Source organism: Macaca fascicularis, chromosome 11 (assembly GCF_037993035.2).
Source record: "Macaca fascicularis isolate 582-1 chromosome 11, T2T-MFA8v1.1".
In the NCBI taxonomy this organism is placed as follows: Eukaryota; Metazoa; Chordata; class Mammalia; order Primates; family Cercopithecidae; genus Macaca; species Macaca fascicularis.
This window is the reverse complement of record NC_088385.1, coordinates 70637657-70664803: the sequence shown is the minus strand read 5'-3', so window position 1 is coordinate 70664803 and position 27147 is coordinate 70637657. Positions and strand designations below refer to the sequence as shown.

The following is a 27147-nucleotide window of genomic DNA, read 5'->3' as shown; positions in this document are numbered from 1 at the left end:
GTGCCTTACTCCATACCTCGCCCTCAACATCTCTTCATCTGTATCCTTTGTAATATCTTTTATAATAAACCAGTAAGCATAAGTGTTTCCCTAAGTTCTATGAGCCACTCCAGCAGATTAATTGAACCAGAAAAGGAGAGTCGTAGGAACCCCAAGTTGAAGCTGGTTGGTCAGAGGTTCTGGAGGCCTGGACTTGCTGGTGTCCGCTGCTCGTTGGTGGCGAAAAACTCTCACACATTTGGTCACAGAAGTCTTCCGTGTTGATTGTTGTAGTGTGAGAGGAGAGGAAAAACAGTTTGAGAGTTTTTCCTAAACAGTCTCCATAAACTTTAGTGGATTTTAAAAATCTACTCAAATAAGAATGGTGGTGACCAGAGACTGGGAAGAGGGTAGAGGGGAGAGGTTGGTCAATGGGTACAAAGTTACAGTTAGGTAGGGGGAATAAATTCTGGTGTTCTACTGTAGAGTGATTACAGTTAACAGTAAAATACTACATATTACCAAATAGCTAGAAGAGAGGCTTTTGAATGTTCTCATCACAAAGAAACAATAAACACATAAGGTGCTGGGTGCACTAACTACCCTGGCTAGATCATTATGCAACACAGATATGTACTGAAACATCAAATTGTACCCAATAAATATGTATAACTATAATGCATCAATTTAAAAATATAAAAAAATTAAAAAATCTTCTCAAACAATGTAGGAATTCAAACTGATTTATATTCCACTATGACATGTAGAAATCTCAGTGACTAATGTTCTCCGTACTTCTTTTTTTTGAGTTAGAGTCTTGCTCCATGACCCAGGCTGGAGTGTGAAGTGGCAAGATCTAGGCTCACTACAGCCTCCGCCTCCTGGGATCAAGCAATTCTCCTGCCTCAGCCTCCCGAGTAGCTGGGACTACAGGCATGCACCACCACACTCAGTTGATTTTTGTATTTTTAGTAGACACGGGGTTTCACCATGTTGGCCTGGCTGGTCTCGAACTCCTGACCCCAAGTAATCTGCCCGCCTCAGCCTCCTGAAGTGCTGGGATTACAAGCATGAGCCACCACACCTGGCCTGCTCTCCTACACCTTACTGCGTGCATTCAAAAGGATTTCCCTTTAAAGGAAATGTCAAAATAGAGGTATACCTCCTGGAATGATGAGCAAGTCTTCAGTAGGGCTGTCAGTGTGAAGACATCTTCCGGTACCAGAGGCATTTTTACATGTTCAACAATTTTGTATAGGCAAAATGTCATTTATTTTGGTCAATATTTAATTTTTTTTTAATTTAGGAAGACGTTTGGTCATAAGAACAAGAACATTCGCTATGAGATGTGTCAGAGTCTACCATATGGGATTCTTCAAACGTACAAAAAGCAGGTTTTCTTCTTGTCACTCTCTGGGGCAAAGATTTACCTAGGTAAATCACCTTTGCTTATTGTAAAACTGTGTCCAGTATCAAGAGACACTTTGGGGACAGCCTAGGACGGACAAAGGGCAGGACCAACTGAAACATATAAACAGTCCTGCTGTTGAATAAACTGAGGTGGGTTCAATCACACCATCATTTGCCCTGCTTAGTCTTTCATGATGCTTTGAAAACTTCTTGAAAATGAAGACATTCAGGGTTTAATGGGAAAAGTCCCTGTGGGCCTGACCCTAAATGGGAATAATGGAGCTGGCAGGTGGGCCCACAGCCCCTACAAGGCAGCTGTGAGCTTGGCAGGCTGTCACCGCAATCACATGATGAACCAGATCTGCCCCTGCCCTGAGCTGTAACTGGATATCTCCTCGTACACTCCAGAGACCAGGCTGATCTCCGGGGATCCCCTGAACTGATCACAAAAGAGGTTTGTGTTGCTGACTTCTCACTGGCCTTGAAAAGCTCCTTTATGAAATGTCTACAAAATGTCACAGACTGAGTTTCAAGAGAATTGTTCTTGGTTGGGTACCTAAACATAAAACGAAGAGACTCTGTTTGCTCTTAGCCATCTAGGAAGTTAGTTAATTTACAAAGCAGTTACTTGATTTTAACCAACAGTCTGTAAATAAATTCAATAAATATCCTAGCTATAATAAAAGACATACTCAGATTCAATATGATTTTTTAATGTCTATCATTTTGAGTGATTAGAACGAGTAACTTATGTTTGGTCTTTGAAAATTTTTAATTATAAAATCATTATAGGGCCAGGCATGGTAGCTCACACCTGTAATCCCAGCACTTTGGGAGGCCGAGGCAGGTGGATAATCTGAGGTCAGGAGGTCGAGACCAGCCTGGCCAACATGGTGAAACCCCGTCTCTACTAAAAATACAAAAAATGGGCCAGGCGTGGTTGCAGGCACCTGTAATCCCAGCTACTTGGGAGGCTGAGGCAGGAGAATTTCTTGAACCCGGGTGGCGGAGGTTGCAGTGAGCCGAGACTGCGCCATTGCACTCCAGCCTAGGCAACAAGAGCAAAACTCCAAAACAAAAAAACAAAAAACATTACAGAAGCATTATGAACACTGGATAGTAAAGGGAAAAAGAGCCATTCTTCATCACAACACTTACTTATCTAAACATCTTATCCCAAGCTGTAGTACTTAATCTATACATCTTAAAATATGTATATTTAGGTTGGTGCAAAAGTAATTGTGGTTTTTTCTATAATGTCAAAACCACAATAACTTTTGCACCAACCTAATATTTGCTTAATTATATTCATGCCATATATACAAACTCTATATTCTAATTTTTATTTATTCTCTATATAACTAGTTTTCACAATATTTCCCAATACTGCAGTCCTTGAATTAGTAAAACTTCATAGTTTATTATTTTTCTAGAGTTTTAGTAATTTATTTTTAGCGAGCTGTATATCAACTCTCAATTTTAAGTGTTTAAAAGTTAAAGCTAACTTTTATTTCAAAGATTCTCCAGAGGAATAAATTAATGTATATAAAATAGTTAAGAAGGGCAAAAATATCTTAAATTAGAACTCTACCCATAGAAGAGGTTTACAAATACAACTGCTATTGGTACTCTAAAGGGTGTAATTTCTTTCCAAAAGTGTTACTAGACTGACAATCTACATACATCAAGTGATGATAAAGAGTGGTAAAGGAATATTGGCACCACTCGGTGCTTTACCTGAGTTATCATATTTAAGCTGCACAATATCTTAGGCCTCAGTACTATTATTACTTCCATTTTACAGATAAGAAAAATCTGTAATGCATCAAAGAGGGTAAGGAACTTGAATGAAGTCACAGAGCTGGGATGGGAATCCAGACATCCTGATCTAAAGTCACTGTTCAGTCAGTATGCTATTAACTCTACTGGTCCCCCAAATAATGAGTAACCACCAAAAACCCAGTCCATTACTACACATTATCAATTTATTTTTGATAAGATCTTTTTCCTTGCAAATGATTGTTATTATGCAGGTGAAATTCTGATCGCCTTTGCCCAGTGATGTCAGTCTGTGTACATACCATAAAATAACCATAAATGGCTTACTGTAATGCATCAATGATCTTTATATCCCATGCAAGCACTTTGATAGATTCCAGCCCAGTCATATGTTCACACACCATTGTGTGTACTCCAGAAAATTACTATCTATAATCTCAAGAGCTCAGTGCCATTGAATTTCAACTACAGTAAGGTGTGGCCCTGACAGTTTCCAGAAAGTCGATGTGACAGCATTGAAGGTGGTAGCACTGTTGTTGGCTGCTTTCCTACAATATTATAATACAATCAGCAACAAAAAATGAGGGATGAGAAAAACAGTTGACTTCCCAAAATATACTGTGCATGTTCTATTGGGTTATGCGCATTGAAAAATGTTGACAGCAGTGTGTTCCTTTGCAGCAGCTCCCTCTCCTCCCTCCCCACTACTCCTGATCCAGTTGTGTTTTTGAGAGGGACCCTAGCAAAGTGAAGAGTGTGCAGATAAAGAAAGGCAGGCTGGTGAGAGGCCTGGAACACATCATCCGCTCATTCATTCACACATCAGTACATTTTCGAGGTACATCTAGGGTCTGCCAGGAGCCAGGGAGGCAAAAAGAGAATAAAATAGTTCCTACTGCAAAGTCCACAGTTCTGTGGAGGAGTCACAGAAAATAACGGCAGTATAATAAAATACGTGGATTCATAAAGGTAATGGGAGGTGCTGCCAGAACACAGGGGATAAAGGAGAAACTGAGGACCTGAGATTCTTATACCTATACCCTATGAGATCTGGGCTCTCAGGGTTAGTGAGGGAGTCACTGAGAACCCGGTATTAGTCACTTTTCATACTGCTACGAAGAAATACTTGAGACTGGGTAATTTATAAAGAAAAAGAGGTTTGGCTGGGTATGGTGGCTAATGCCTGTAATCCCAGCACTTTGGGAGGCCAACGGAGGGCGGATCACTTGAGGTCAGGAGTTTGAGACCAGCCTGGCCAAATAGTGAAACCCTGTCTTTACTAAAAATACAAAAATTAGTCAGGTGGGGTGGCATGCATCTGTAATCCCAGCTGCTAGGGAGGCTAAGGCAGGAGAATCACTTGAACCCAGGAGGTGGAGGTTGCAATGAGCTGAGATTGTGCCACTGCACTCCAGCCTGGGTGACAGAGTAAGACTCTGTCTCAAAAAAAGAAAAAGGTTTAATGGACTCACAGTCCTACATGGCTGGGGAGGCTTCACAATCATGGCGGAAGGCGAAGGAGGAGAAAAGGAACATTTTACATGGTAGCAGGTTAGAGAGCGTGTGCAGGGGAACTGCCCTTTATTAAACCATCAGATCTCGTGAGACTTTTCCACTATCACAACAACAGCATGGAAAAACCTGCCCCCGTGATTCAATTACCTTCCCCAGGTCCCTCCCATGACACACAGAGATTATGGGAGCTACAATTCAAGATGAGATTTGGGTGTGCACACAGCTAACCCATATCAACCCGTTATGGATGGGGACACTCTAATCAAGGGCCATCTTGGTCTGGAGACAACCACTGGGTTTTATTCCCCTATGAGATCTCCAGTTACCTCAAATCAAACAATCTTACAATATGGGGAGGGAGGCTGTTGAACATGGATTTGGGTAAGTAAATAATTTTTACTTACAGTTGGTAACTACTTTTAAAGAAGAAGGGATAAATTCATTGTCTATTTAGTAACTAATTCTATCCAAGAGTACTTAATATGAATGTTTTAAATAAATGGCCATGAACTTGCTTCCCCCTAACTTAGTGCTCCTAAAAGTGTGGCTCATGGATCAGTACTGGTTTGCCAATTGTTGATTACCAGCGCCCAAAGAAATACAAAGAAATTGACAGTAAGCATTTAGAAAATGTATGTGTTTATTGGATCTCATTATTAAAATGGGGGCTTTATATGTGTTTTGTATGTTTTTGTTTCTTTTTTTAATAATAATTCATTGTATTATATTTTATAAAAGCATCAGTTCATGACAAATTAGGAACAAAACTAGGTCTTTACCACAGACAGTCTGAGAGGCACAGCTCCAAATAATTCAGAGTACATAAGCATGCAGAGGTGCATTTTTCCCCCTTAAAAAGAACACAGGGCAGGGTGAGGAAGTTCACACTTGTGATCCTAGCACTTTGGAAGGCCAAGGCTGGAGGATCACTTGAGCCCAAGGGTTCGAGATCAGCCTGGGCAACATAGCATGACTTCATCGCTATTAAAAATAAAAAAAATTAAAAAAAAAAAAAAAAGCCAGGCATGGTGGTGCTCACCAATAATCCCAGCTGTTCAGGAGGCTGAGGTGGGAGGATCACCTGAGCCTGAAAGATTCAGGCTGCAGTGAGGCAGAATCACCAATAACTTCAGCCTGGGTGACATAGCAAGACCCTGTCTCAAAAAAAAGAAAAAAAACAGTAAATTAACAGTAAAGTTTTTGAAAAATCATTTAGCCTTCAGAATATGATTCTCATTCAAGTTGGAAGGAACTACTGTTTATTGGGTTTATCTGTTTCAGACACTGAGGTTGGCCTTCAAATGCATGGTCTCTCTCAATTCTCAGCAACCCAATAAGGTGAGAATTAGCACTGTGTTACAGATGAGAAGACTGATCCCTACAAAAGCTGCATCACCAGCCAAGGACTTTGCAGACTATCCAACTGTAAAGCCAGGTCTCTGTTCAATGTAACTCAGAATCTACTCAATTATGAATAAAAGGGTATACAGGTTTAATCTCACAGACAAACAAGGCATTCCCCATCATCCCCACTGTGTTCCAGAGATGTGGTCAAACTGACTAGAAAAATCAATTCCCACACAGCTTCAGAAATCAAAATCTGACAGTTTATCAGATATACACACTCTACACACACACATACACACACACACACACACACACACAGAGGAACGAAGTAATGAACAATTACAACTTTAGGGGCAAGAATTTATCTCTGATTTTAAAAAGAAGATGCGAACATACTCTCAATTATCTTCCACAGGGATCAGAAAACTATGATCCATTTTTACAAAAAGAACTTTACTAGAATACAGCCATGCCCATTCATTTCCATATTGTCTACGACTAGCCTTGGCTACAATGGTACAATAGAGAACTCGTGACAGAAACTGAAGAGCCCACAAAGCCTCAAATATTTGCTCCCTGGCTCTTCACAGAAAAAGTTTGCTGACTCTTGCTTTATACTAATAAAGCAGGCAGCAGTACAGATAATGATTTCCATAAACAAACGCCCAATCACATTTCAGGCATTAGGATCAAGAATCTGATATGGCAACACTTCTCTAATGTTGTTCGCAGATAAAGAGAGCCTGACTTGCATTCTTGATATTTTTCCTTTGTCAACTTTTTAAAGGAGGGTATACTGTCTAACTAATTCTCCCAAATGTAGATGGCAGAAAGGCAAAAGTGTTTTAAGTAATCCACAACATAGAGGCTCCATCATCAACTATGTAACAGCAGTGTGTGCAATCATCATTGGCTCCAGGTAAACATTCCAGGCACTTTCCACATATTTGTGAGGATTTCAGTAATCTGTCCAACAACCTCATGAAGGGGGGGCCCCTGAGGCCTGGCAAGATTAAGTAACCTGACTAGAAAGATGGTATCTAAGCTGACTGCTGGGTGTAGAATTTGGTTTCAACACTCTCTGACTCTGAAACCTCTCTAGTGTTGCCGGTAGACACCACCACACATCTAAATTAGCCTCAAGACATAAAGTTTTATACCCAAATTTTATAAAATGATGATTTAATATTTTTGTCAATCAAGATGAAGTAACCAGATAGTTGTAACACTATAACATTACTATAACATTGGAAAACAATGTTCCACCTACCCAACAACTTTATTTGTTTGAATGAGTCCATGTTGTGGTTTTAACAAAAGACAGAAAGAAAATGTGACTAAGACACATCTTAATTACAGGCTTTTTTTGGTTCTAATGTGAATTGTATTTTCCTATTAGATTATATTTTCCAGAAGAACAATGTGCATTTACATTTTCCCAAAGGGAAAAATACCTTTTCATGGGTTTATGTTTGCAAAGAAGTAAGAAGGCATTGGCAGAGAATCAATTTTCCCCAAAATATATATACACACACAAAATAAATACAGACTGCACAATTAAAGAAGCATTCCCATCCATTATTATTTTACTTTTTTTGAGACGGAGTTTCACTCTTGCTGCCCAAGCTGGAGTGTAATGGTGCAATCTCGGCTCACTGCACCCTCGCCTCCCGGGTTCGAGCCATTCTCCTGCTTCAGCCTCCCAAGTAGCTGGGATTACAGGCACGTGCCACCACGCTCAGCTAATTTTTTGTATTTTTGGTAGAAACTTGGTTTCGCCATGTTAGCCAGGCTAGTCTTAAACTCCTGACCTCAGATGATCTACCTGCCCCGGCCTCCAAAAGGGCTGGGATTATAGGCATGAGCCACAGCGCCTGGCCCATCATTTTCAATTTCAATATTATTGCAGCTTTAAGAGGAGAAGAAGTTCAAGTACAAAGCCTGGTTCATATTTTTTAAAAGGTTCATTAATAATTTCCAAGAAGATAAGGATGCAGTCAACCAAAATGATATAACCTATATTGAGAAAATAGTTAAATACTACCTGATCCTAAAAAGTTAAAATACTCTAGTTGGTGATTGACTTTTGTGCAAACAATAAATCACATGCTTATCTTAGAAGTCAACATTAGCATACATCATTCTGTTTGTCACAGTATCTTAGCCACAAACTGCTTCTCCCACAAGATATAGACTAATGTTAAATGGTAGAAACATCTTGAATTTTGTAGTATTTAAATATAATTCTTCTCCATCACAGGGTTGTATGCTTTTTGGAATTTGAGTTCCATAAACACTGTAATTTCACAGTTAAACATATTTCCATGGTCATAAATATTCAAATTATATAATAAAGATAGTATAAGCAGCTGATAAAATGCGATTAACATTCATTTACAGTAGCTTAGCAGGCTTAACCAAATGATACTTCTTCCCATAACAGGCTACAAGGTTCTGATTGCATTAAGCTCCCTGATTATTCTTTTCTATCCTATGATATTTGAATACTATATTTGAGATTCCAAATATCACCATCAAGTGGATTGTAAAGTCTTTTGAAGTTCAAGAGTTCTAGGTTTCATGATATTAAAATTTTCTCCAAGCGTGTTTTCTGAGTTTGTACTTCTTAATTTCTTGTTTCCAAAAATGGTAGCTACTTACCATTTCTTCAATCTTTTCAGTTTAACTCTAGAAAACTAAGACCTCTGACAAAAAATTCATCAAACTTTTTATGTTGGTTTCATGTAAATAAACACACTTTTTAAAAACAGTGCATTACTCTGGATTTCCTCTGCTACATTTAAGTTATATTCAGCAAAGCTGTCTCAGAGAGATACAATAAACATGATTGTTATGTTTTAAGCAATAAACTCTGCTGTCAGCACATTACTTTCATTAAGTAAATTTTATCATTTGGCTTTATAAACAGCAGCTGGTAATTCTAGCTGAGTTTCCTTGTTTCTTAGTGATCAGCATGTCTTGGGAAGTGACTGCAACTAAGAAACTTTGTATATTGCAGAGACCTCTAAACTTGCAATCAACTACAGATTCAAATTACGTTCTTTTATAGAATTACAGCGGATTTTCATACAAACAAATACACTCCTATTGTCCCACCAAAATACCTTCCAAGCTGTTAAAAGTGTCCCTATTCTTGCTTAAAGTTATAATCTTAGGGCCAATCAAAAAGTATATCTAAGATAGCTTTGTCATAATCTTATTTATTGAGTTGTGTTGTAAATTTCAAAATCTATAACTTTTAAAAAATTTTAAAGAAATCTCAGGGCCATTTTTGTTTATAAAATAAGACAATAAATAAACATATTTCTGGTTCAACAACATACCATTTAACACTGTGCAGTTTCATTTACATACATTTCAGCGTTCATAAGAACATAAAAATTCTAAATTGGGAGCAACTAATATTTTTACAGCTTGATTATTAGCAACCTTCCTGCTAAAAAACTGAAATAAAATAGGAGAAAATATTTAGAAACCTGATCTTTGAGGGTACAAACAAATACACACACACACACACCAAATATTAACTAAGCACTTATTATGTACCAGGTATTACAGCCAGCTTATATTTGACGGATATGGTCTTTAAGGACAGCTCATGACTGTAATCCCCAACACTTTGGGAGGTGGAGGAAGGGGATCACTTGGGTTCAGGAGTTCAAGATCAGCCTGGGCAATGCAGTGAGACCCCATCTCAACAAAACTAAAAAATTAGCTAGGTGTGGTGGCAGATAACTGTAGTCCTAGATACTCAGGAGGCTGAGATGGGAGGGCCCTTTGAGCCCAGGAGGCTGAGGCTGCCATGAACTACAATCATGCAACTGCACTCTAGCCTGAGCAGCAGAGCAAGATCCTATCTCAAAAAAAATTAGGAAGGACCAAAGATGATGGAGAATAGAGGACAAACATTAAACAAGTAGTTACAATTAAATAATTATAATTAGAGTGAGTTTTAAAAAATATTTTATATATAATAAAAGTAATTCTATCATAGCAACAGTAAAAGCTCATATTTGAGAGTTCACTATAAGGCCAGGTATTCTTCTAGCACTTTATATACTCATTCATTTAATCATCAATGTACTATACATTTGTTACAGAAAATTTGGAAAATACACACACAAAGAAGAAGCTTTTAAATAACTATCCATCCCTTTTTCTCAGAAATAATAATGGTAATATATTCTGGTATATACTGTATTTTATTAATCATATTTTTCTCTCCTCATGAGATTTCTTAGTTTCTTTGTCCTTTGATACTCTTCAAAAGTCATACTTTCTAATGGTTCCATATTATTCTAACACTTTTACATATCATAATTGATTTGATTATTTACTGGCTCTTGAATATTTACATGGCTTATAATTTTCTTTCTCTTTCTTTCTCTGTCTCTTCCTTCTTTCTTTCTTTTCTTTCTTTCCTCTCTCTCATTCTCTCTTTCAGACAGCGTCTCGCTCAGTCACCTAGGCTGGAGTGCAGTGGTACAGATCTCAGTTCACTGCAACCTCCACTTCCCAGACTCAAGTGTCCTCCCATCTCAACCTCCAGAGTAGCTGCATGCGACCACAGGCACACACTACCATGCCTGGCTAATTTTTGTCTTTTTTGTAGAGGCAGATTTTTGCCATGTTACCAGGCTGGTCTTGAACTCCTGGGCTCAAGTGATCCTCCCAACTCAGGCTCCCAAAGTGCTGGAATTACAGGTATGAGCCACTGCTCCCAGCCATAATTTTCATGTTTTAAAGAAAACTATGACGAGCACTCTTTGTTTTGTTTTTGTTTTGAGACAGAGTTTCGTTCTTGCTGCCCAAGCTGGAGTGCCATGGCGCGATCACGGCTCACCACAACCACCACCTCCCAGGTTCAAGCGATTCTCTTGCCTCAGCCTCCTGAGTATCTGGGATTACAGACATGTGCCACCATGCCCGGCTAATTTTGTGTTTTTAGTAGAGATGGGGTTTCCCCATGTTGGTGAGGCTGGTCTCGAACTCCCGACCTCAGGTGATCCACCGCCTTGGCCTCCCAAAGTGCTGGGATTATAGGCGTGAGCCACCACGCCAGGCCAACCATTCTTATACATAATATTCGTCCTCATCTCTGATTATTTCCTCTGGAGAGATTTGTAAAAGTAAGATTACAGGCCGGGCACAGTGGCTTACGCCTGTAACCCCAGCCCTTTGGGAGGCCAGGTAGGCGGATCACCTGAGGTCGGGAGTTTGAGACCAGCCTGATCAACATGGAGAAACCCCATCTCTACTAAAAACACACAATTAGCTGGGTTTGGTGGCACATGCCTGCAATCCCAGCTACTCGGGAGGCTGAGGCAGGAGAATCGCTTGAACCCAGGAGGCGGAAGTTGCAGTGAGTTGAGATTGCGCCATTGCACTCCGGCCTGGGCAACAAGAGCGAAACTCCGTCTCAAAAAAAAAAGTAAGATTACAGAGCCAAATTGCACTGTAGAAAGACTGTATCAATTTTCACTCCCACTCCTAGTGAGAAATTATGTTTATCATACCATACCCTCAACTTCATAAAGTATTATCCTAAAAATTCCAACTGAAAAGTAAAATTGTATCTCATTGTGTGTGATCAACCTATGCAGCAAAGATTCCTTAGCTATGAGGAACATATTGACAATATGACAGGGACATATTTTTTTTAAAGAGGACAGTTTGGCTGGTGGTGGCTCATACCTGTAATCCCAGCACTTTGGGAGGCCGAGGGGATCGAGGGCGGATCACCTGAGATCAGGAGTTCGACACCAGCCTGGCCAACATGGCAAAACTCTGTCTCTACTAAAAATACATAATTAGCCAGGCATGGTGGCGCGTGCCTCTAATCCCAGCTACTCGGGAGGCTGAGGCAACAGAACTGCCTGAGCCCGGAAGCGGGAGGTTGCAGTGAGCCAAGATTGCACCACTGCACTCCAGCCAGGGTTACAGAGGGAGGAGGAGGAGGAGAAGGAGGTGGAGGAGGAGGAGGAGGAGGAAGAGGAGGAGATGGCAGTTTACATCAAATAGGAATTAGATTTAGAAAACTTTAAGTGGCAAACATCAGACTCTAGAACTTAAGAAAAAGGGAGTAAAACTGAAGTTCCTTAATGCAAATACTTCCCACAAGAAGTCAGGACATTAGGATTTTTTTTCTCAGATTAAATTTGTGTCGAGGCATCTAAATGCCAAAATGGCAGAAGAAAATGGAAAGATCTGTAATTTGGCATACAAAACATACTGATTGAGAAAGTGACTCAAATGAAATAAAATGAAGAGGAGCATTTTATCAGAGAGGAGCTGACCATGGCAAAAGCTATGTATACAAACAACTTCACCATGGAGAGACGGAATACACAGAATGCATGATCCATCATTCCCAAATGATTAAATGATTTACTACTACTTTCCAAAAAATCTCGAGAGTCATAACTGGGGATACTTTCACCACACCGTGTCTGGCCTTGAATTCTTCCCAGCTTGTCCCTCAAGAGCCCAAGAAACTTCTAGAAAATTGATACAACAGATAATAGACTCCTTGCACAGCTGAACTTACTGGGAAAAAGAATTAAAAACAAGAAATGGGAAAATATTTCATTTTTGGAGAAATATGATACTGGATTAAACTTGAAGAATTCAAAGAGCTTAAAACACACACACATATGCATCCATACACACATACACACACACATGTGCACATATGGCTATCCACTGTTGGCTAAAAGTTAAAACCTCTAGGACTGGTATTCTGGACACTGACATCTCACATGTACCCTGGACTGAGTGAGTTCAGTCAGGGACCCTGGCATCATGCCCATTACCAAAGAGTTAGGAGACAAGTGAATATATGCATTCTCCAGGGGAAAAATTCTAGGTTAGTCCAAAGAACAATTACAGATGATAAAGCATTTCCTACATTTTCATTGTTCCTATATAGAGAAAGGCACTCAACAGAATTCTATATATTTGTGAAGAAAATTCTTTTTCCTGAATGTATATGTTTTATCTGAAATGTATTTTTCTACCTAGAAGATACAGCAGTGAACTCCCAACATTTATTAATTAGTCTGCATTCACTACGTATCAATGGATACAGTGATAACTAACATTTCCTTCAGTCAACAGAGAGTTAGTATTTCATTCTAAGTGCCAGGAACTGTGTCATGTGCCAGTAATACAGGGAAAATTCAGACTGGATCCCAGTCCTCAGAATGCTCACGGTTTGGCAGGCTAAACATACACTTTCATTAGCTAGCAAGTGTTAAAGGGCACTCACGTCTATCAAGATGTAAAACCCCTGAAAGTGGCAGATTTCTCAGTAAAAATAAAATACTTCTTCTCTACAGACAGTATGAGAAGAGCAAAAAGATAAAAGAGATTCCAATGGAACTGATCCTTCTTCTTCAAACACTTAATTCCAAAGAAATATATATGCATTTATCACACAACTGATTCCATGAAGTCAATGTTCCCATGAAGGGAACGTTCCAAATGAAAAGGAACACCTAGCCCCATTCCTTCCCACTTAGTAACAATATGCCTGCAATGCAGTCAGGTAACCCATTTCACGTCATATAAAATAAAAATGTTTTTAAAAGAGTCAATTTTCTCAAACTAGAAATCACTTAAATCTCTTTCTGATAAGGCATCTTTTCATAACTTTTTAAATAATCAAATTTCTCATCTTCTGAAAATCAAGATAGCATTAATGATTATTATAACTAAAATGACAAATGAAGGCCAGGGAACAAAGCAAGATCCTATCTTTAGAAAAAAATAAAAATAATAAAATTAGCCAGGCATGGTGGTTCATGCCTGTAGTCCCAGCTACTCAGGAAGGCGAAGTGGGAGTATCTCTTGAGCCTGGGAGCTCAAGGCTGCAGTGAGCCGTGATTGTGCCACTGCACTCTAGCCTGGCCAACAGAGTGAGACTTTGTCTCAAAAAAAAGACAAATGACAGAAGTAAGTTCTAAAGTAAACTGCAATGGCTGATATGATGGAACTGAATCCCCAACTGAAAATTTAACAAAGTTAAACATGCCATATGAAAATCTTTTAAATTTATTAGCCAGGATAGGAAAAGTAAGAAAATTACATTTGTTGCACATCTAAATCTAAGTCAAGCTTTTACAACAACTTTCCAAGAGTTACCTAATTTAATGCCACAAACAGTGCTCTGATTCCTGAGTTATAGAGGAGCCTGTTGCCCAGGCCAGAGTATAAGGGCATGATCTCGGCTCACTGCAGCCTCCACCTCCCGGGTTCAAGCAATTCTCCTGCCTCAGCTTCCCAAGTAGCTGGGATTATGGGCATGTGCCACCACACCTGGCTAATTTTGTATTTTTAGGAGATGGGGTTTCGCCATGTTGGCCAAGCTGGTCTTGAACTCCTGACCTCAAATGATCCACCCACCTCAGCCTCCCAAAGTGCTGGGATTTCAGGCATGAGCCACCACGCCTGGCCTGCCTCATTTATTTAATCAGAACAAACATGCCTGCCCACTCCATAAAAGAGTTGGGAGAATCAAGTGTTGTCTGTGCATGTACAAGTGTGCTTTGGAAAACCATAGAGCACCATGTATAGTGTTACTGGTTCTGTAACTTTTTAAAGGGGAAGAAATATATAAAAGTTGCAAATGAGGAAGCAAATTATGCCTCATAAAAGGAAAAACTCTACCAATTCACCTGTTCAAACTTCCTTGTGAAGGGCTGGGCTGCCTACCTCTTAAAGGATTCAAGCAAAAGCCCTATTACTACTTGTCTGAGATTCTGGCTGGGTAGAGAGAAGTTGGATTGGATGATATTAATGTCCATTCTACTTCTAACATTTTCCAAGGCCAAAAACAGATTGAACAGAATCTTTCCCACAGGGAAGGAATACCTTTTTCCCTTTAGTACCTTTATCCTGACTTTAAAAATGTTTTGGGGCTGGGCACGGTGGCTCACACCTGTAATCCCAGCATTTTGGGAAGCCGAGGTGGGCGAATTGCTTGAGGTCAGAAGTTCAAGACCAGCCTGGCCAACATGGTGAAATGCTGTCTCTACCAAAAATACAAGAAGTTAGCCAGGTGTGGTGGCGCACGTCTGTGGTCCCAGCTACTCGGGAGGCTGAGGCAGGAGAATTGCTTGAACCGGGGAGGTGGAGGTTGTAGTGACCCGAGATCACACCACTGCACTCCAGACTGGGTGACAGAGCAAGGCTCCATCGCAAAAATACATAAACAAATAAACAATAATAAATAAAAATGTTTTGGATTATTCAGAAATGCAAAAAACCTATGGTTCAAAAGAGAAAGAACTTTGATCACCTGCAGACGTAAAAGTTCAGGTAATCATCTTCTCATTTCACCTCTTCAGTCTTTCTTGCCCCAGTGGTTTACTTACCTCTGGGCGGTGGTTCATCTCTTAGATATGCTTGAATCAGTAGTCTTCAAGCCTTTTTTTTTTTTTTAAGAGACAGGGTCTCACTCTGTCACCCAGGCTGAAGTGCAGTGGTTCAATCATAACTCATTGTAGCCTAGATCTCCTAGGCTCAAGTGGTCCTCTCACCTTAGCCTTCTGAGTAGCTGAGATTACAAGTGGGAGTAACCGTGCCCAGCAACCCCAAACATTTTTGTGATAGACCCCATAAAAAAAGAGCATTATCTCAATGTGTGTCTATTTCCACATTTATAGATTATGCATGTGTGCTATTCTGTGAATATATTTTAGGTATTACATATACAATAAAACATAAAAGGAGACAATAAAGAAGATGACATTTTCTTCCAGTACAGCACTGTGTGTCTTAATCTCTACTTTGTAAACCTGATAGATCAGTCACTTCTTCCTCCCATGAGCGGTGAAGTCCTCTTGATTCCACCTTTCATATCTCCTTCATATCTCTCAAGGTTAAGATGAAACTGAGGCCTTCAGCATGCTACTAAAGAGTACAAGGAGACCTTTAAACTGGCCTCCCTCCACTCAGCGTTTTCCAGTCTATCTTTCATGCTCACGTTTGACCTTATCACTTTCAATAGCTCCCTACTGTACACAAAATCTAACTGTTTGGCCGGGCACATGGCTCACACCTGTAATCCCAGCACTTTGGGAGGCCGAGACGGGTGGATCACGAGGTCAGGAGATCGAGACCACCCTGGCTAACACAATGAAACCCCATCTCTACTAAAAATACAAAAAATTAGCTGGGCATGGTGGCAGGCACCTGTAGTCCCAGCTACTTGGGAGGCTAAGGCAGGAGAATCACTTGAACCTTGCAAGCTGAGGCTGTAGTGAGCTGAGATCGCACCACTGCACTCCAGCCTGGGCAACAGGGTGAGACTCTATCTCAAAAAATAAAAAAAATACAATAAAATCTAACTGTTTATATGGCATTCAGCCAAGGCTTATATAACATAATAGATGTCATTTTACTGGCTATGTCATCTCTGGTAAATTGAACTTTCTCCATTTTCTTTTCTTGTTTTTTTGCGATGGATTTTCGCTCTTGATGCCCAGGCTGGAGTGCAATGGCTCAATCTCAGCTCACTGCAACTTCTGCCTCCTGAGTTCAAGCAATTCTCCTGCCTCAGCCTCCTAACTAGCTGGGATTACAGGCATGCACCACCACACCCAGCTAATTTTTTTGTATTTTTAATAGAGATGAGGTTTCACCACGTCAGTCAGACTGGTCTTGAGCTCCTGACCGCAGGTGATCCACCCGCCTTGGCCTCCCAAAGTGCTGGGATTATAGGTGTGAGCCACCGCACCCGGCCAACTTTCCCCAGTTTTCTAATCTAGAAAATGGGATAATGGGGTTAGCAGTGTGTACCTCACATATTTCTTGTGAGATTTAAGCAAAATGTAAAATTCACTTACACTGCCTGGCATAAACTGTATGCCCAATAGCTATTAGCTATTATTAGCATTACCTGTTATTCTCATCTCTTACTACTCTGCTCAAGGCACTTAAAACACTAAGCTCATGATTGTTAAGAAGGAAACATGTTAGAATCATTTGAGGAGCCTTTCCTCTACCTGGAATGCCCCTCCTTTCTTAGAGAACTCCTCATCCATCAAGGTCTAGCCCAGATGTCTCCCTCATGAGTTTGTATTGTACTCTCCCAGGCAGAATGAATTTCTTCCTCCACAATATTCCCATAAATTAAGATATCTCTAACAGACTCTACGGCAAATCTTTGTTTACTTTTCCACCTTAAAACCAGGATACAAACCACAAAAAGACACGGACTGTGTTTCACTATTCATTCAACAAACACTGCCTGACTGACTACTATAAAACAAAAAAGGGTCCCAATAAAAAAACAAATCCCTGTCCTTGATAAATCTATAAAGATATTCAATAGCTGTTTGTTGAATGAGTGAACTTATGATACTTAATTCCAGCATGACTGTAAATGAATGTAAACCAGTGACCCAGAATCAAATACTTCAATTATCTTAACAATACAATGGAGTCACAGTACATTTAATCTATTGGAGCTGAACCACGTGTCTATGTTTACTTGGAAGGGACGAAAGGAAAAAGGACAAAATCCTATTTTCCCTAACATCTTTTCCCTCTTTCAACTAGACTGTGGCCACAGGCAAGTGTGGGGTCGTAGCCCATAAGCAAAGAGAAATTTAAATCAATTTCTGGCTTCAGAGCTTTCATGGATGCACTTCTTGGTGACTTGGGGATTTTCAAGGGTAATTTTACAAAATGTTTTCTCCTTATTGTCTGACTTGAGATCCTACCCCTCACGTAAGTTGTAGTTGCCATATAACTAATATTAAAGCAATTTCATAAATTGCCAGTAGACTAGGGTACAAAAACAATCAAACAGGTGCTCTCATGAAACGTAACGAAATGTTCCATTTAAAGAAAAACTCCCGGTTAGACAAGAGCTGTACAAGGCGAGGGTCTCGGTCGCTATTTCTTGTTTTCATCATATAGACAGAACAGCCCTGCTGCAAAGATGGTCAATGTACCTAACCCCGAAGAACCTTCTGTAAGAAGTGTGGCAAGCATCAGCCTCACAAAGTGACACACTATAAGAAGGGTAAGGATTCCTTGTATGCCCAGGGAAAGAGGCGCTATGATCAGAATCACAGTGGCTATGGTGGGCAGACAAAGCCAATTTTCTGGAAGGCTAAGACCACAAAGACGATTGTGCTAATTAGGCTGGACTCTGTTGAGCCTAACTGCAGATCCAAGAGGATGCTGGCCATTAAGAGATGCAAGCATTTTGAATTAGGAGGAGATAAGATGAGAAAGGACCAAGTGATCCAGTTCTAAACTTTGGAATATTTTTCTTTTAATTTTGAAGAGAAAATGTTGAAGCCATAGAAAAATTACCTGTAGGAAAATAAATACAGTGATATTCTTACACCAAAAAAAAAAAAAAAAAAAAAAGAAAAGAAAAGAAAAACTCCCAACCTCACGCTAACTTGCATGAGCCATAACCTACAAAAAACCTGTACTTCAGTTGTTCTAGAGTCAGGTGTCAAATGTGATGACTGTCCTAAGAGCTGGTGGTAATTGTAGAAAACTGAAATGCACTAGCTAAGCCCTAAGAAGGGTTACATTGCCCTGTGTTCTTTTTCCTTAGTTCAAAAGCACATGCAGATTTGCAGGGAAATTGAACCATTAATCCTTAAGGGCTCATCAGGCTCCCACTTTAGATTTCAATTTACCCAGGTGTGGCATGAAAAGGCGCTTTACAATTTGGGAAGGGAACAAAATATGAAAATGAAGGAAAAATGGCAAAGCAAAAAGCAAGGAGCTACACACATTTTCTAGAATCTTAGTTTAAATAGCCATGATCTGATGTCCATTGAGAGCAATTGTAAGAAAGGTAAAAGATCTTTGGGAAATTGGGAGGAAAATTAGCATTTAAATTGGCTAACTTAAGAAAGTTACAAAATCGCTTGCTTTTTACAGCAGTAGTTCCCGAAGTGTGGTCGTTGACCTACAGTATCAGTCTCACCTGGTAACTTGTTACAAATGCAAATTTGGGGGCTTGAGGTGGGGCCTGTGTCAAGTGGTTCTACCAGAATTCCTAGCACCACTCAAAGAGGACCAACAACAAAGGGTGAACACTTAAATAAAATCAAGAGAAGAGATAGAAGCTCAAGAGATACAACTTCTTTCCCAAGAAAATCAAGCTGGAAGGCAGGGAGAGGTGGCTCACTCCTATAATCCCTAATCTCAGCACTTTGGGAGGCTGAGGCAGGTGGATTGCTTGAGCTCAGGAGTTCAAGACAAGCCTGACCAACATGGAAAACCTCAATCTCTACTAAAAATACAAAAATTAGTTGGGCATGGTGATGCACGCCTGTAGTCCCAGCTACTCAGGAGGTTGAGGCAGGAGAATCATTTGAACCCCAGAAGCGGAGGTTGCAGTGAGAGAGGAGATCGCACCATTGCACTCCAGCCTGGGAGACAGAGCAAGACTCTTTCTCAAAAAAAAAAAAAAAAAAAAAAAAAAAAAAAAAAAAAAGGGAGAAACCTCTTCATTTGGAAACTAGCAAAGCCTTGTATTGGAAGTAACAAGGAGCTGAGGCAGTGATTCTTATAATCCCTAGGAACAGGGCACAGGATTTTAGCAAGAGTATTCATTCCAATTTAGGATTTTAAAAAATACTTCTCCCCAAACTGCCTTTTCTTTTTTTTTCTTTTACTTTTTTTTCTTTTTAGATGTATTTCTTCTCTATAGGCAAGTTCTACTCAAACCGCTTTTTCTAATGCCTATAAAGAGGCAGCTCCATCACAAGTTTCCTCATCAAATAATCCATTGAGGTAATAATAAAACAACAATTTTCTGTTAGCACATAATTGTTGAACAACAATAACAAAAAGATACAGACTTTTATCTGAACTTATAAACCCTATTAGGTCAAAGATGGCAATCATTCTTCCTAGTTTTTTGGAAGTTTAAATGGAAAGAATGGCATGCCATGTAAGCATTTAACCTTTTTTAAGGTGGTATCCTGATGTAGCGCTGCAGGATGGCTGCAGCACCGGTTTGGACCCTGGTGGCGCCACCATTTACCAGCTATGTGATCTTGGGAAAAAGACCTCAAGTTTCTAAGTTTTGAGTTTCTTTTTCCCTATCTGTAATGTGACACCAATATGACCTCCCTTAAAAAAGAACACACTGTGAATGCAAGCCGCTGTTACTAAGACATTAACCATAACCCCAGGCAACAGTCATATTGTATCGACTAGGTTGATCCAAAAGTAATATCGGTTTTTGCCATTACTTTTGCACCAACCTAATAGTAAACTTTCATACAGGATTTCAGGCATTTTGGATTCGATTACAAGTATCAGTATAAACCCAAGCTTTCTTCTGAGTCACCATTAAGGAGACAATCAAATTATAACGACTTTAATGGCATAGTGAATAAGGTCAGAAAGTGGTCTGACCTTTTAGAACTACTGATACCATTTAAAAGTTAAGGAGACACTTGCAGATCTTATGATGAGAGTGGTCTCCTTATAAAAATATTACCTCTCCCCCTATTAAAATAGTACTCCCCCACTGCACATAGAAAATAGAATTCAGGCCAGGCGCAGTGGCTCATGGCTGTACTCCTAGCACTTTTGGAGGCCAAGGCTGGCATATCGCTTGAGACAAGGAGTTCAAGGCCAGCCTGGGAAACATAGCAAAACCCCATCCATCTCTTCAAAAAAATTAGCCAGGTTTGCTGGTGTGCTCAGCTACTTAGGAGGCTGAGGTGGGAGGCTCACCTGAGCCCAAGAAGTCAAGGCTGCAGTGAGCTGAGATTATGCCACTGAACTCTAGCCTGGGCAACAGAGCAAAAGCCTGTAAAAATAGATAGACAGCCATGCACGGTGGTTCACATCGGTAAGCCCAACACTTTGGGAGGCTGAGGCAGGCAGATCACCTCAAGTCAGGAGTTTGACATCAGGCTGGCCAACCTGGTGAGACCCCGTCTCTACTAAAAATACAAAAAATTAGCTGGGTGTGGTGGTGAATGTCTGTAATCCCATCTACTTGGGAGGCTGAGGCAGGAGAATCGCTTGAAACCGGGAGGCAGAGGTGGCAGTGAGCCGAGATTGTGCCAGTGCACTCCAGCCTGAGCAACAGAGTGAAACTCTATCTCAAAAAATAAAAAATATATATATATGAAAATAGAATTTATTAGCCCTTTAGATTCTCTTAATGATGATGTAAGAAATTGTAATAAAATGCCTCTTTGTAGCCAAATGTTATAGGAAGCCTACCAACACAACACTTTTTAACATGGGGTAAAGAATAGCTTCTGGTGATAAATAGCTCCCTGCTTTTCTAAAGCACCATTAACATCCGCATTTTTTTAGTGTTTGCTTTGCAACATTTTAATCTGTTACGTAATTTCAACTTCTTTGGAGATGAGTGAGTTTTAAATTATTTTTATTTAAATGTCACTAATTAAGACCATAGTTTCTGGTAGTAGTAAATAATATTATTATGGCAACTCATTGTTATTGAGCCCTTACTACATGCCAAAAAAAAGTGTTAAGCTCTTTGAAGGTATTATCTCATTTAATCATTAAACCTCACAATAATCTTATAAGATAGATGCATCTTATAAGACTGATTCATCACATCCATTTTTCAGATTAAAAAGTTGAGGTTCCAGAGTAGCCATAATTTGAATTGGCTTTATCCAAGGTCTCAACCTCTACACTGTGTTGACTCTTTAAATGAAGTTCAATCACTGAAACTGACACAGATAAAAGAACAGAGGCGGCTATTGGTAAAGGCCACCACTATTCCATTTGAAAGACAATCTTGTTTCTAAATCAAAAAAGAAAAACAAGTAATATCAATAACTCTTTTTTTTTTTTTTTTTTGAGACGGAGTCTCGCTCTGTCGCCCAGGCTGGAGTGCAATGGCGCGATCTCCACTCACTGCAAGCTCCACCTCCCGGGTTCACGCCATTCTCCTGCCTCAGCCTCCCGTGTAGCTGGGACCACAGGCATCCGCCACCACGACCGGCTAATTTTTTATTTTTAGTAGAGACGGTTTCACCGTGTTAGCCAGGATGGTCTTGATCTCCTGATCTCGTGATCCGCCCGTCTCGGCCTCCCAAAGTGCTGGGATTACAGGCGTGAGCCACCGAGCCCGGCCCAATATCAATAACTCTTAAAGGGATAAGGCAACTCTTTATATGTTTATATGGCATGGTGCAGACTAGCACTACTCAGATGAAGGTCAGCAAACTGTGCATTTCAGATCCACAATGAGATAGGGAGCTTAGGCTAGACTCTAAAGCATCACATCACTAACCACTGTTTAGTTTAGCAGGAAGATTTTCTGAATAAAGAAAGCAGTGTGGAGGCCAGGCGTGGTGGCTCCCGCTTGTAATCCTGGAACTTTGTAAGGCCAAGATTAAGAGCATTGCTTAAGTCCAGGAATTCGAGACCACCCTGGGCAACATGGCAAAATACAAAAATGAGCTGGGCATAGTGATGAACATCTGTAGTACCAGCTACTCAGGAGGCTGAGGTGGGAGGATCAGTTGAGTCCAGGAGATTGAGGCTGCAGTGAGCCATGAGTGTGCCACTGCACTCTAGCCTGGGTGACAGAGTGAGAGCCTGTCTCAAAAAAAAGAAAGAAAGAAAGAAAGAAAGAAATGTCATGATTTACCTTATCTCCTCATAGACTGGTAACAAACACGTTGCTGACCAGCACTGGTCTATGAACTACGACTGAGTAGCACTGGTATAGATGATACATTGTTGAGAAAAAAAAAAAAAAAGGCTATATTAACTATCCTGCAAATTATCCCATTTGTTCAATAAGTAAATAAATAGATTAACTATATAAATATAAATAAGTACAAATGATGCCATTGGAAGGATGTATTCAGTTGGTGCAAATGTACTCATAGATTTTGCATTGCTGAAATTTGCTGACATTAGAATATATTCTTACATAATTGTGGTTATGTTATACATCATTTTAATGCATATTTCTCACTTTATGTTTTCTTGCTAATAACTTATTACTTGCTGTTTATTTTATATTTATTTTAGACAATGGAAATGATGTTAGACAAAAAGCAGATTCAAGTGATATTCAAGTTAAAAATGGGTCATAAAGCAGTGGAGACAACTCACAATATCAACAACACATTTGGCCCAGGAATTGCTTATGAACATACAGTGCAGTGGTGGTTCAAGAAGTTTTGCGAAGGAGATGAGAGGCTTGAAGATGAGGAGTTTAGTGACCGGCCAATGGAAGTTGACAATGACCAGTTGAGAGCAACCATCAAAGCTGATCCTCCTACAACTACACAAAAAGTTGCCAAAGAACAACATCGACCATTCTACGGTCACTCAGCATTTGAAGCACACTGGAAAGGTGAAAAAGCTTGGTAAGTGGGTGCCTCATGAGCTGAGCAAAAATAAAAAAAAAACTCATCATTTTGAAGTGTTGTTTTCTCTCATTGTGTGAAACAATAACGAACCATTTCTCAATCAGATTGTGACATGTGGTATAAAAAGTGGATTTTATACCACAACCAACAACGATGAGCTGAGTGGCTGGACTGGGAGAAGCTCCAAAGCAATTCCTAAAACCAAACTTGCACCAGAAAAAAGGTCATGGTTATCGTTTGGTGGTCTGCTGCCAGTCTGATCCACTATAGCTTTCCGAATCCCAGGAACACCATTACATCTGAGAAGTATGCTCAGCAAATGGATGAGATGCTCCGAAAACTGCAACACCTGCAGCCAGCATTGGTCAATAGGAAAGGCCCAATTCTTCTCCATGACAATGGCCAAAGGAACTTCGCACGATCAACGCTTCAACAGTTGAAGGGATTGGGTTACAAAGTTTTGCCTTATCCACCATATTCACCTGACCTCTCGCCAATTGACTGCCACTTCTTCAAGCATCTCAATGATTTTTTGCAGGGAAAACACTTACACAACCAGCAGAATGCAGCAAATGCTTTTCAAGAATTTGTTGAATCATGAAGCACAGATTATATTTGGTGGGGGTGGGGGGACTGAATCTCGTTCTATTGCCCAGGCTGGAGTACAGTGGCAGGATCTCGGCTCACTGGAACCTCCGCCTCCTGGGTTCAAGCGATTCTCCTGCCTTAGCCTCCCAAGTAGCTATGATTACAGGCACCCACCACCATGCCCAGCTAATTTTTGTATTTTTAGTAGAGACGGGGTTTCGCCATGTTGGCCAGGCTGGTCTTGAACTCCTGACCTCATGTGATCCTCCCTGTGATCCGCCCGCCTCAGCCTCCCAAAGTGCTGGGATTACAGGAGTGAGTCACCGTGCCCGGCCCATAGATTTTTACTCTACAGGAATAAACAAACTTATTTCTCATTGGCAAAAATGTGTTGATTATAATGGTTCCTATTTTGATTAATAAAAATGTGTTTGAGCCTAATAAAAATGATTTAAAATTCATGGTGCAAAAGTGCAATTACTTTTGCATGTATACTGTATGTAATACTCTGAACCATTAAGAGTAGTTATCTTTGGAAAGGTGAGAACTTTCATTTTCTGCCTTATCAATCTCTATTTTAGCCAACAAGTTGATTTTTTTATATAACCATAAAGTTATATGAGTGGAATTTTTTTTAAACAGAAAATGTTTTATTTTCCCAGGCTAACAATTTTTTCTAATTCACTAAAGTTGACTGTTTATTTGGATTTCCTTTGTTTTCACCTAATGTTCTTTTCCTGTTGCAGGATCCTATCTAGACACCATGTTATGTTTAGTCCCCATTTACTCCTTAGGCTTCCCTTGGCTACTAAGTCTTTTGCAACCTAACATTTATTATTATTGCTTTCAAGGCCAGAGTTTATCAAAGTGGTAATACATTCACATATTTTGAGCATTCCACGTGACAGACAGTTCAACACTTTACTTGTCTCAGCAATGCTCTGAAAGGGGTACTGTCATTATCACTATTTTAATGGCAACGAAAGTAAGGCAGAGTGAGATTAACTAATTTGCCCATAGTTAAACTGCCAGAAAGTAGCTGAGCTGGGTGATGTAGAGCCTAGCAGTTTGACTCCTGAGGCCATGCTACAAACTACTAGGTTACATGAGACGTATACACATCTACATGAGTGTGCTTATTTCAGAGCATCGTATGGTATCTGAAAATGGGGCGTGGTATTATGAGACTGTGAAATATCCAAAAGATGAATAACCACAATTATAATAAAATTTTTGTTTCACAGTGCACAAGGCTTTCTGTACATTATTTTACAATGTAATTCCAAGATTGCTGGAAGAAATCTTGGAATTAGATGCTAAACAGAAAGAACCTGAAGTACAGTTCCCGTCTTCAAAGAAGATACTTATTCATAGATTAGATATTTGGAGAATATTGTTACATTAAGTTTAACCTAAAGCTGCCTTCTCATATATTTTAAGTTTAGCGTAAAGGTTTCTCTGGACATAGAAAACTGAAACTTTACTGGAAATATAAACAGACTATAACCTACTCTTGTGCCAATCACCAAATTTTGGCCAATTAAAGGTGGCCAGGGGTTCAAACTGTATTCAAATAAGGCAAATGCCAAGCTGTAACCAATCCACCTGTTTCTGTACCTCACTTCCGTTTTCTATACATCACTTTCCCTTTTCTGTCCATAAATCTTCTTCCACCATGTGGCTGCACTGGAGTCTCTGAGCTTATTACTCTGGCTTGGGAGGCAGCCCAAATCACAAATTGTTCTTTGCTCAATTAAACACTGTTAAATTTAATTTGTTTAAACTTTTTCTTTTAACAATACAGATAGATGTGTATAATTAAAACTCTTAGCTCTAGAATAATACAGTCTGGAAATCTTTCAAATATAGATTTTTGGTGACACATTTGAGAGTTCCCATAAACACTGTCAATACAAGTGCAACAGAAGTTCAGTAAAAAATGGAGCAACTGTGGTCGGGCACGGTGGCTTACGCCTATAATCCCAGCACTTTGGGAGGCCAAGGCAGGCAGATCACTTAAAGCTAGGAGTTCGAGACCAGCTTGGCCAACACGGTGAAACCCCGTCTCTACTAAAGACACAAAATTAGGCAGGCATGGCAGCACATGCCTGTCATCCCAGCTACTCGGGAGGCTGAGGCATGAGAATTCCTTGAACCCAGGAAGCGGAGGTTGCAGTGAACCTAGATCATGCCACCGCACTCCAGCCTGGACGATAAGGTAAGACACTGTCTCAAAAAAAAAAAAAAAAAAAAAAAAAAGAGCAACCATTTGAAAAGGCATTCATTTCTTTTTTTGTAATACTGTACTCAGAAAACTCTTTTCTAAGGAACACAAAAACTAACAAATTTTCTCTTCTAAATTCTCAAAACCTACCAGCTTTCTGTGCCAAAACATTATCAAGCAATGTTTCCACTGTCTGTCATGATGTAAATAAAAGTGAAAACTTTTCACAGCCAAAGAAATGGTGAGCAAATTAATCAAGCCCTGGGGTCAGCCAAAGAAAACAGTTCTTGCCTTTTCTAGTGCAAGTTTCTAAAAAGGTGCTCTTTTTCCCTACCTCTCCTCTACCAGCGAGGAATGGGCAGAACTCAGTCCTGCAGCAATGATCCAACCTCTCGTTCGCTGACTTCTGGAATTTCCCCTGGTGCTTGAGGATTATAATTTGACTGAATGGTACTCGAACTGTGGTAATCAATATGAGCGGAAGGATAAAGCCATCACTTTCAAAGAAAACTTTGTGAACGGCATTGAGAAGACATCAAAAGACAACACACAGTGCCATTACACATGTAAAACAAAATGAGCGAATAGATGTCTTCCTACTCCTTCTCCTTGGTAAATACTGTTCCAAAGCTGAATTCCACTGGTGAAATCATGCTAATTTCACGGCCAAACTAAAATGTGGATATCTTCAGAAGTGAAAAAGGTCTGACTTAAGATAAGCAGACATCATTGTTCTATCTTAATTGCTAGAGGTCTGTGAGAGGGAGCTGTTTGCATAAGCCGCACCTTCAGAATAATACAAGTGAAGGGCAAAAGTCCATATGTCTTCCACAGACCAACTGAGCAGGGAGTCAGAAATGACAGTCCAGGAACTGTGACATCGAATGCTTTAAGAACTGCTGGAACCTTTGTAAATGCTCT

The 27147-nt window shown here is 39.9% G+C and overlaps 1 protein-coding gene and 1 pseudogene across 5 annotated transcripts in view; one reads left to right on the top strand and one right to left on the bottom strand.

Annotated features, from left to right (window-relative positions):
* SRGAP1 (SLIT-ROBO Rho GTPase activating protein 1) overlaps nucleotides 1-27147 on the bottom strand; it is a 306426-nt gene that overhangs the window by 259243 nt on the left and 20036 nt on the right. The gene's annotated exons all lie outside the window — the stretch shown is intronic.
* LOC107126724 (large ribosomal subunit protein eL42-like) lies at nucleotides 17999-18397 on the top strand (annotated as a pseudogene).